Below are 11,035 nucleotides of genomic sequence, written 5' to 3'. Positions count from 1 at the left end.
CCCTCCTTGGTGTCCTGCACAGTAAATGGGCAGGTAGGTAGGTAGCCAGGTAACCCCTCTTTCCCATAGGTATATGCAGAGTTACACCCCCCCATCTTTCCCATAGGTATATGCAGAGTTACACCCCCTCTCTTTCCCATAGGTATATGCAGAGCTACGCTACACCCCCCTCTTTCCCATAGGTATATGCAGAGTTACACCCCCCCCTCTTTCCCATAGGTATATGCAAAGATACACCCCCACCCCCTCTTTCCCATAGGTATATGCAGAGCTACCCCCCCTCTTTCCCATAGGTATATGCAGAGTTACACCCCCCCTCTTTCCCATAGGTATATGCAGGGTTACCCCCCCTTTTTCCCATAGGTATATGAAGAGCTACCCCCCTCTTTCCCATATGTATATGTGGAGCTACACCCCCCTTCCCCATAGGTATGTGCCGAGCTACATCCCCTCTTTCCCATAGGTAAATGCAGAGCTACACCCAACCCTCTTTCCCATAGGTATATGCAGAGCTACACCCCACCCTCTTTTCCATAGGTATATGCAGAGCTACACCCCACCCTTCCCCATAGGTATATGCAGAGCTGCCCCCCTCTCCCTCCCTTCCCTATAAGTATATGCAGAGAACCCCCCCTCTCCCCCATTCCCTATAAGTATATGCAGAGCACCCCCCTCTCCCCCTTCCCTATAAGTATATGCAGAGCACCCCCCTCTCCCCCCTTCCCTATAAGTATGTGCAGAGCACCCCCCCTCCCCCCTTCCCTATAAGTATATGCAGAGCACCCCCCCTCTCCCCCCCTTCCCTATAAGTAAATGCAGAGCACCCCCCTCCCCCCTTCCCTATAAGTATATGCAGAGCACCCCCCCTTCCCTATAAGTATATGCAGAGCACCCCCCGTTCCCTATAGGTATAGGCAGGGTTAAAAAAATAAAATAAAATAAAAGATGCTCACCTGATATACCACACAGCGATCTCCTCAGCTGCAGGGCCTGCGTCTTCTCCCCTCCACAGTACAGGCGCCGATGAGTACTCAGGCAAAAATTAACTTATCCTCTATTCACAGGATAGGGGATAAGTAGCTGATCGCAGGGTCTGACCACTGGGGCCCCAAACGTTTTCCAGGACGGGACCCCGTCACTCTCAGTGAGGAGGATGTGTCGTCTACGGGTAGATGGCATGCGCTCCATTTATTTCTATGGGAGCGCCGATGATGTCTTTTTGGCGCTCCCATAAAAATGAATAGAGCGAGTGCCGGCTGCATCACGCACTCCTCACTGAGTGCCGGGTCCTGTCCCGGTGGTCGTGGGGGGGGGGGGGCTGGACCCAGCAGTTGAACCGCCTGCGATTAGCTAATTATCCCATATCCTGTGAATAGAGGATAAGTTAAAGGGGTACTACCGTGGAAAACTTTTTTTTTTTAAATCAACTGGTGCCAGAAAGTTAAACAGATTTGTAAATTACTTCTATTAAAAAATCTTAATCCTTCCAATACATTTTATTGGCTATATACTACAGAGGAAATGTTTTTCTTTTTGGATTTCTCTGATGTCACGACCACAGTGCTCTCTGCTGACATCTGCTGTCCATTTTAGGAACTGTCCAGAGCAGCATATGTTTGCTATGTGGATTTTCTCCTGCTCTGGACAGTTCCAAAAATGGACATCAGAGAAATGCACATCAGAGAAATGCAAAAAGAAAAGCATTTCCTCTGTAGTATATTGCCCCTAAAAAGTACTGGAAGAATTAAGATTTTTAAATAGAAGTAATCTATCACGGGAGTACCCCTTCAACTTTCGCCAGAAATCTCTTTTAATAGTAAAACGCTTTGTGTATGGTCATTTTTTGGCACTTTGTTCAGGTCAGTATCAGTCAGTTTAACTCACTCAGGACGAAGGGCGTACCTGTAGGCCCTACGCACTGTCCCGGTGTTTAAAATGGTGCATCATCGGTCCCGGCTGCTAACCATAGCCGGGTCCCTGGGATAATGCATGCGGCACCGATCGGTGTGCCACGCGCTATTAACCCTTCAGACGCGGCGATCAAAGTTGATTGCCGCATCTGAAAACGAAAGTAAACGCTTCCCGGCAGCTCAGTCGGGCTGATCGGGACATAGCGATAAAATCACGATGTCCCGATCAGCTAGGACGCGAGCGGAGACCCCCTTACCTTGCTGGGTCACGTCCGATTGGCATTTGATTGCTCCAAGCCTGAGCTACAGGCTTGAGCAATCGAGACCCTATCTCGCTGATCCATGCAAAGCTATGGCTTTGCAGGGATCAGGGTAAGAGATCAGTGTGTGCAGTGTTATAGCTCCCTATGCGGAAATGTCCCCATGCGGAAATGTCCGAACTATAAAAATATATCATTAATTAAATCACACGGTCAAAGTCCAACATTGCGTATTTTGGGTCACTTTTTACATCATGAAAAAATGTATATAAAGCGATCAAAAAGTCTGATCAATACAAAAATGGTACCGATAAAAACTTCATACTGGCCCATACACGGAAAATGTAAAAAGTTATAGGGGTTAGAAGATGAGAATTTTTAACATATAAATTTCGTGCATGTAGTTATGATTTTTTTCCGAATTACAACAAAATCGAACCTATATAAGTAGGGTATCATTTTAACCGTATGGACCTAAAGAATAGAGATAAGGTGTTATTGTTACCAAAAAATGCACTGCGTAGAAACGGAAGCCCCCAAAATCTACAAAATTAAATTTTTTCTTCAATTTTGTCGCACAATTAATTTTTTTCCCATTTTGCCGTGGATTGTTTGGTAAATGATGAATGTCACTGCAAAGTTGAATTGGTGGCACAAAAAAAAGCCATCATATTGAATTTTATGTGCAAAATTGAAAGCGTTATGATTTTTAGAAGGTGATGAGGAAAAAATGAGAATGCAAAAACTGAAAAAACCTGCACCCTTAAAGGGGTACTCCGCCCCTAGACATCTTATCCCCTATCCAAAGGGTAGGGGATAAGATGTCAGATCATCGCGGGCCCGCTGCTGGGGACCCCCGGGATCACCGCTGCGGCACCCACTGTCATTACTGCACAGAGCAAGTTCGCTCTGTGCGTAATGACGGACGATACAGGGGACGGAGCAGTGTGACATCATGGCTCTGCCCCTCGTGACATCACGGCCCGCCCCTTAATACAAGTCTATGGCAGGGGCGTGACAACCACCACACCCCCTCCCATAGACTCGTATTGAGGGGGGCGGGCCGTGACGTCACGAGGGGCGGGGCCGTGATGTAAAGATACTCTGGCCCCTGTACTGCCCATCATCACGTACAGAGCAAACTTGCTCTGTGCAGTAATGACAGCGGTGTGCCGCAGCGGTGATCCCGGGGGTCCCCAGCAGCGGGACCACGGCGATCTGACATCTTATCCCCTATCCTTTAAATAGGGGATAAGATGTCTAGGGGCGGAGTACCCCTTTAAGGGGTTAAAACAGGTATTTTTCAATCAAAAACTGCTGGAAAAAAAGTTTTCAAAAATTTCAGCCATGTTTGCAGTAATATATGACTGGAAATAAGGCCACAAATATGGCCACAAAACAGATGTAAACATGGCCATGCTTTAGTCACTACACTTCCAGCTTATATGTTAACCATACAATAAGAAAATAAGCGTGAAAAATTGAAAAAAATAGAATAGAATAGAGGATAAGTTAAAGGGGTACTACCGTGGAAAACTTTTTTTTTTAAATCAACTGGTGCCAGAAAGTTAAACAGATTTGTAAATTACTTCTATTAAAAAATCTTAATCCTTCCAATACATTTTATTGGCTATATACTACAGAGGAAATGCTTTTCTTTTTGGATTTCTCTGATGTCACGACCACAGTGCTCTCTGCTGACATCTGCTGTCCATTTTAGGAACTGTCCAGAGCAGCATATGTTTGCTATGTGGATTTTCTCCTGCTCTGGACAGTTCCAAAAATGGACATCAGAGAAATGCACATCAGAGAAATGCAAAAAGAAAAGCATTTCCTCTGTAGTATATTGCCCCTAAAAAGTACTGGAAGAATTAAGATTTTTAAATAGAAGTAATCTATCACGGGAGTACCCCTTCAACTTTCGCCAGAAATCTCTTTTAATAGTAAAACGCTTTGTGTATGGTCATTTTTTGGCACTTTGTTCAGGTCAGTATCAGTCAGTTTAACTCACTCAGGACAAAGGGCGTACCTGTAGGCCCTACGCACTGTCCCGGTGTTTAAAATGGTGCATCATCGGTCCCGGCTGCTAACCATAGCCGGGTCCCTGGGATAATGCATGCGGCACCGATCGGTGTGCCACGCGCTATTAACCCTTCAGACGCGGCGATCAAAGTTGATTGCCGCATCTGAAAACGAAAGTAAACGCTTCCCGGCAGCTCAGTCGGGCTGATCGGGACATAGCGATAAAATCACGATGTCCCGATCAGCTAGGACGCGAGCGGAGACCCCCTTACCTTGCTGGGTCACGTCCGATTGGCATTTGATTGCTCCAAGCCTGAGCTACAGGCTTGAGCAATCGAGACCCTATCTCGCTGATCCATGCAAAGCTATGGCTTTGCAGGGATCAGGGTAAGAGATCAGTGTGTGCAGTGTTATAGCTCCCTATGCGGAAATGTCCCCATGCGGAAATGTCCGAACTATAAAAATATATCATTAATTAAACCACACGGTCAAAGTCCAACATAGCGTATTTTGGGTCACTTTTTACATCATGAAAAAATTAATATAAAGCGATCAAAAAGTCTGATCAATACAAAAATGGTACCGATAAAAACTTCATACTGGCCCATACACGGAAAATGTAAAAAGTTATAGGGGTTAGAAGATGAGAATTTTTAACATATAAATTTCGTGCATGTAGTTATGATTTTTTTCCGAATTACAACAAAATCGAACCTATATAAGTAGTGTATCATTTTAACCGTATGGACCTAAAGAATAGAGATAAGGTGTTATTGTTACCAAAAAATGCACTGCGTAGAAACGGAAGCCCCCAAAATCTACAAAATTAAATTTTTTCTTCAATTTTGTCGCACAATTAATTTTTTTCCCATTTTGCCGTGGATTGTTTGGTAAATGATGAATGTCACTGCAAAGTTGAATTGGTGGCACAAAAAAAAGCCATCATATTGAATTTTATGTGCAAAATTGAAAGCGTTATGATTTTTAGAAGGTGATGAGGAAAAAATGAGAATGCAAAAACTGAAAAAACCTGCACCCTTAAAGGGGTACTCCGCCCCTAGACATCTTATCCCCTATCCAAAGGATAGGGGATAAGATGTCAGATCATCGCGGGCCCGCTGCTGGGGACCCCCGGGATCACCGCTGCGGCACCCACTGTCATTACTGCACAGAGCAAGTTCGCTCTGTGCGTAATGACGGACGATACAGGGGACGGAGCAGTGTGACATCATGGCTCTGCCCCTCGTGACATCACGGCCCGCCCCTTAATACAAGTCTATGGCAGGGGCGTGACAACCGCCACACCCCCTCCCATAGACTCGTATTGAGGGGGGCGGGCCGTGACGTCACGAGGGGCGGGGCCGTGATGTAAAGATACTCTGGCCCCTGTACTGCCCATCATCACGTACAGAGCAAACTTGCTCTGTGCAGTAATGACAGCGGTGTGCCGCAGCGGTGATCCCGGGGGTCCCCAGCAGCGGGACCACGGCGATCTGACATCTTATCCCCTATCCTTTAAATAGGGGATAAGATGTCTAGGGGCTGAGTACCCCTTTAAGGGGTTAAAACAGGTATTTTTCAATCAAAAACTGCTGGAAAAAAAGTTTTCAAAAATTTCAGCCATGTTTGCAGTAATATATGACTGGAAATAAGGCCACAAATATGGCCACAAAACAGATGTAAACATGGCCATGCTTTAGTCACTACTCTTCCAGCTTATATGTTAACCATACAATAAGAAAATAAGCGTGAAAAATTGAAAAAAACTTATCAGTGACAGGTCTACAATACCACTATACAAGCAGCATTATAACAAATAATAGCATTATACAGTGACCATATAGATGACACCACACAGGACCTACAGAGAAGAATCACCCTGGGAGCATACAGAACTATAATAGAGGATTTATCTACTGCCCTGTCATGTCTGTTTTCCTAAATACCTGCATCCATCATGAAATAATTCAGCATATTAAATGTGAAACTATTTTACCTTGTAAACAATAAAATACGATCTCCGGCGACAGCTGCCCCCCAAGCTTTTCTACATTTTTTTTTACATTTTTTACCTTGAAGTTATGCTGAGGAAATAATTCTCGATCTTTCCTTAGAACTCTGTATTGTGCTGCCCCCTGTTATTCCTCCTGGAAATCTATGGGGGATTTAATTCCGACTGGGTACCATTCACCTCACCCCCACAAAATGGCAGACAAAAACCACCATAATGTTCTTAGCTGTTCTTTTGAGCATAGTCTTAGACCAGTGTTTTCCGAACAGTGTGTCTCTAGATGTTGCAAAACTATAACTCCCAGTATGCAAGGCATGCTGGAATTTGTAGTTTTGCAACAGTTAGAGACACACTGTTCGGAAAACACTGGTCTAAGGCTATGCTCAAAAGAACAGCTAAGAAAAGTATGGCGGTTTTTGTCTGCCATTTTGTGGGGGTGAGGTGAATGGAAAAAACAGAGTTCCAAGATACACCAGAATTCTTATCTCATGGGTAAAACAATAATTTACTATAATAGACATATCAGGAGAGCGGACAGCGAATCAATAATCTTGGGACTCACAAGTGGCATCTGATCTGATTGGAGTCGTTCTCCTTCCCTTCATCTGGTCTAGATCACCATGATAATATCTCTTGAGGACTGTAGAGTTCACTGCTGAGACATCTATGGTCCCTCACTTCTGATGTCATACACTTTATAGCAACAAAACTAAATTTGGACCCTATCCCCTGAAAAAATCTCAGACCCCAGGCCCCTAAATAAATACATAACCAGACCCCTAGGGGCTGATTGGGACCTCCATTGGGTCCCGATCAGCTAAAATGATGGCCTTACCTGCAGGGGCGGACTGACCGGCCAGTCCATTCGGCCATTGTCCGAAGGCCCAGCCGGGAAAAGGGCCCTGCTTGTCCTCAGTGTACAGAGCCCTACTTGTCCTCTGTGTACAGAGCCCTGCTTGTTCTCAGTGTACAGAGCCCTGCTTGTGCTCAGTGTACAGAGCCCTGCTTGTCCTCAGAGTACAGAGCCCTGTTGGTCCTCAGTGTACAGAGCCCTGCTTGTCCTCAGAGTACAGAGCCCTGTTTGTCCTCAATGCGCAGAGCCCTGCTTGTCCTCAGTGTACAGAGCCCTGCTTGTGCTCAGTGTACAGAACCCAGCTTGTCTTCAGTGTGCAGAGCCCTGCTTGTCCTCATGTACAGAACCCTGCTTGCCCTCAGTGTACAGAGCCCTGCTTGTCCTCAGTGTGCAGAGCCCTGCTTGTCCTCAGAGTACAGAGCCCTGTTTGTCCTCAGTGCTCAGAGCCCTGCTTGACCTCATGTACAGAACCCTGCTTGTCCTCAGTGTACAGAGCGCTGCTTGTCCTCAGTGTACAGAGCCCTGCTAGTCCTCAGGTACAGAACCCTGCTTCAGAGGCGGCTCTAGACTTTTTGAGGCCTTAGGCGAAAAAAAATCTGAGGCCCCCCCAAGCGTGATAAAAAGAAGAAAATAAAAAGTAAGCAGGCGATGTTAAAATTAACTGTATAAATTGCATATTTTAAGGCAAACTTTAATATATATCATAACCTCGCTATTCACAGCTCTTGAAATCTTATTTTTCTAATTAAATGATTCTACAAAATATCTATACACAAACATTGGGTATAGAAAAATAAATAAAATGTGTCTGACTACTCAGTTATTCTTGTTGGTGTCTCCTAAAACTGAAATAAAGTTGTCAACAGAGTATTGAAAGAACACTATAAAATCAGGAACACAAATGTGTATTCCTGACCCTATAGTGGTAAACTATTTAGCACCCCATATCCCCTTAACCCCTTAAGGACTGAGCCCTTTTTCACCTTAAGGAATGAGCCCTTTTTCTCAATTCTGACCACTGTCACTTTATGCATTAATGACTCTGGGATGCTTTTACCAATTATTCTGATTCCGTGCTGGTATTTTAGTGACATATTCTACTTTATGTTAATGGTAAATTTCCGTTGTTACTTGCATCCTTTCTTTGTCAAAAATCCCCAAATTTCATGAAAATTGTGAAAATTTCGCATTTTTCTAAATTTGAAACTCTCTGCTTGTAAGGAAAATGGATATTCCAAATAAATTATATATTGATTCACATATACAATATCTCTACTTTATATTTGCATCATAAAGTTGGCATGTTTTTACTATTGGAAGACATCAGAGGGTTTCAAAGTTCAGCATCAATTTTCCAATTTTTCACAAATTTTTCAAAATCGGAATTTTTCTGGGACGAGTTCAGTTTTGGAGTGGATTTGAGGGGTCTTCATATTAGAAATACCCCATAAATTACCCCATTAAAAAAACTGTACCCCCCCCCCCCCAAGTATTCAAAATGACATTCAGAAAGTGTGTTAACCCTTTAGGTGTTTCACAGGAATAGCAGTAAGGTAAAGGAGAAAATTCATTACACTCGCATGTTCTTGTTGACCCAGTTTTTGAAATTTTACAAGGGGTAAAAATAGAAATAGCCCCCCAAAGTTTGCAACCCAATTTCTCTTGAGTAAGTAAATACCACATATGTGTATGTCAAGTGCTCTGTGGGTGCACTAGAGGCCTCAGAAGGGAAGGAGCGACAATGGGATTTTGGAGAGTGAGTTTTTCTGAAATGGCTTTTTGGGTGGCATGTCCCATTTAGGAAGCCCCTATGGTGCCAGAAGAGCAAAAAAAAACAACAACATGGCAGACCATTTTGGAAACTAAACACCTCAAGGAACGTAACAAGGGGTCCGCTGAGCCTTAACACCCCACAGGTGTTTGACGACTTTTCGTTAAAGTTGGATTTGTAAGTGGATTTTTTTTTCACTAAAATGCTGGTTTTCCCCGAAATTTTACATTTTTACAAGGGGTTATAGGAGAAAATGCCCCCAAAAATTTGTAACCCCATCTCTTCTGGGTATGGAAATACCCCATGTGTGGACGTCAAGTGCACTGCGGGCGCACTACAATGCTCAGAAGAGAAGAAGTCACATTTGGCTTTTGGAAAGCAAATTTTGCTGAAATGGTTTTTGGGGGGCATGTCGCATTTAGGAAGCCCCTATGGTGCCAGAACAGCAAAAAAAAACAAAAAAAAAAAACACATGGCATACTATTTTGGAAACTACAACCCTCAAGGAATGTAACAAGGGATACAGTTAGCCTTAACACCCCACAGGTGCTTGACAAATTTACGCTAAAGTTGGACGTGAAAATGAAAAATTAGATTTTTTTCACTAAAATGCTGGTGTTACCCCAAATTTTTTATTTTCACAAGGGGTAATTGGAGAAAAATGGAGTATGGAAATACCCCATATATGGATGTAAAGTGCTCTGCTGGCGCACTACAATGCTCAGAAGAGAAGGAGCGCCATTGAGCTTCTGGTGAGAGAATTTGGTTGGAATAGAAGTGGGAGGCCATGTGCGTTTACAAAGCCCCCTGTGGTGCCAGAACAGTGGACCCCCCCCTCTAGTGATGTTGCAAATATAAAATTTTTGGTTCGCGAACCACGAACGCGAACTTCCGCAAAACTTCAATGGGCAGGCGAATTTTAAAACCCACAGGGACTCTTTCTGGCCACAATAGTGATTTAAAAGTTGTTTCAAGGGGACTAACACCTGGACTGTGGCGTGCCGGAGGAGGATGCCAGAGGGCAAAACTCCCATGAAAAATTACATAGTTGATGCAGAGTCTGGTATTAATCCATAAAGGGCATAAATCACTATTATTCCTAAATGGTTTGGAATAACGTGCTTTAGCCCCCTTTAGGCATCACATAGTTAGATTCCCCCCTTTAGACAGCACATAGATTCCCCCCATATTAAGCAGCACATAGTTAGAGCCTCCCTTTAGGCAGCACATAGAGCCCCCTTTAGGCAGCACATAGTTAGATCCCCCCTTTAGGCATCACATAGATTCCCCCATATTAAGCAGCACATAGAGCCCCCTTTAGGCATCACATAGTTAGATCCCCCTTTAGGCAACACATAGATTCCCCCATGTTAGGCAGCACATAGTTAGAGCTCCCCTTTAGGCAGCACATAAGATTCCCCCATATTAGGCAGCACATAGTTAGAGCCCCCCTTTAGGCAGAACATAGTGGGATTTTAAACCAAGGCAAGGCAGCAGTGCTAACCTCTGAGCCACCATGCTACCCTTAGCATACATCTAATATCCACAGTTGCTAAAATGGACAGAGATTACCAGACTGTTGAGACCCAATTAGCTCCTAGCAGGCTATAACTACCCCTCCCCCTTATTACAATAATTAATTAAATAATAACTGACACAACAACAATTTAACTTTTCCGTGGGTGGGGATCGGCCACAGCTTTATTTATAAAATTACTTATATAAATAACAATTTAACTGTAACAAAGACACCGATTGGCTTCTTGCCAACCCGAGAGGTGCTGCCACACTGTCCTGTGTGGAGGTCTACCCCGGGTTGACCCCGCTTTCACCGTCTTCTTACCGCCAAGCTGTGACTTACAATAAACAGACATACAAAAAAGGGAGGGAGGGTGGGCAAAACTCCGGGTCCTGGGCAGATTGAGGGGGGGAAGGGAGGCACCACAGATATAAATACCCAGGGGAGGGCTCCTGAAAGCCCGGGAAACTATTAAGCCCCTGATTGGTGCACTCCTTCCCCCCCACCCATGGGACATACCATTATATTTACCCACAAGTTTAACAGGCGGGGGAGGGGGCTAAAAAACCTTGCCTGTACATTTCTTAACCCCTTAACTGCTCACCAGTCAGGGGGCAAGCTAGTTATGCACAGCTTGCCCCTCCAGAAAATGGACAGAGAGTACCAGAAAAATTAGGCATTGGTATTGT

This window comes from Hyla sarda, chromosome 7, assembly GCF_029499605.1.
Source record: "Hyla sarda isolate aHylSar1 chromosome 7, aHylSar1.hap1, whole genome shotgun sequence".
NCBI classification, from domain to species: Eukaryota; Metazoa; Chordata; class Amphibia; order Anura; family Hylidae; genus Hyla; species Hyla sarda.
Note: the sequence above shows the minus strand (reverse complement) of the source record.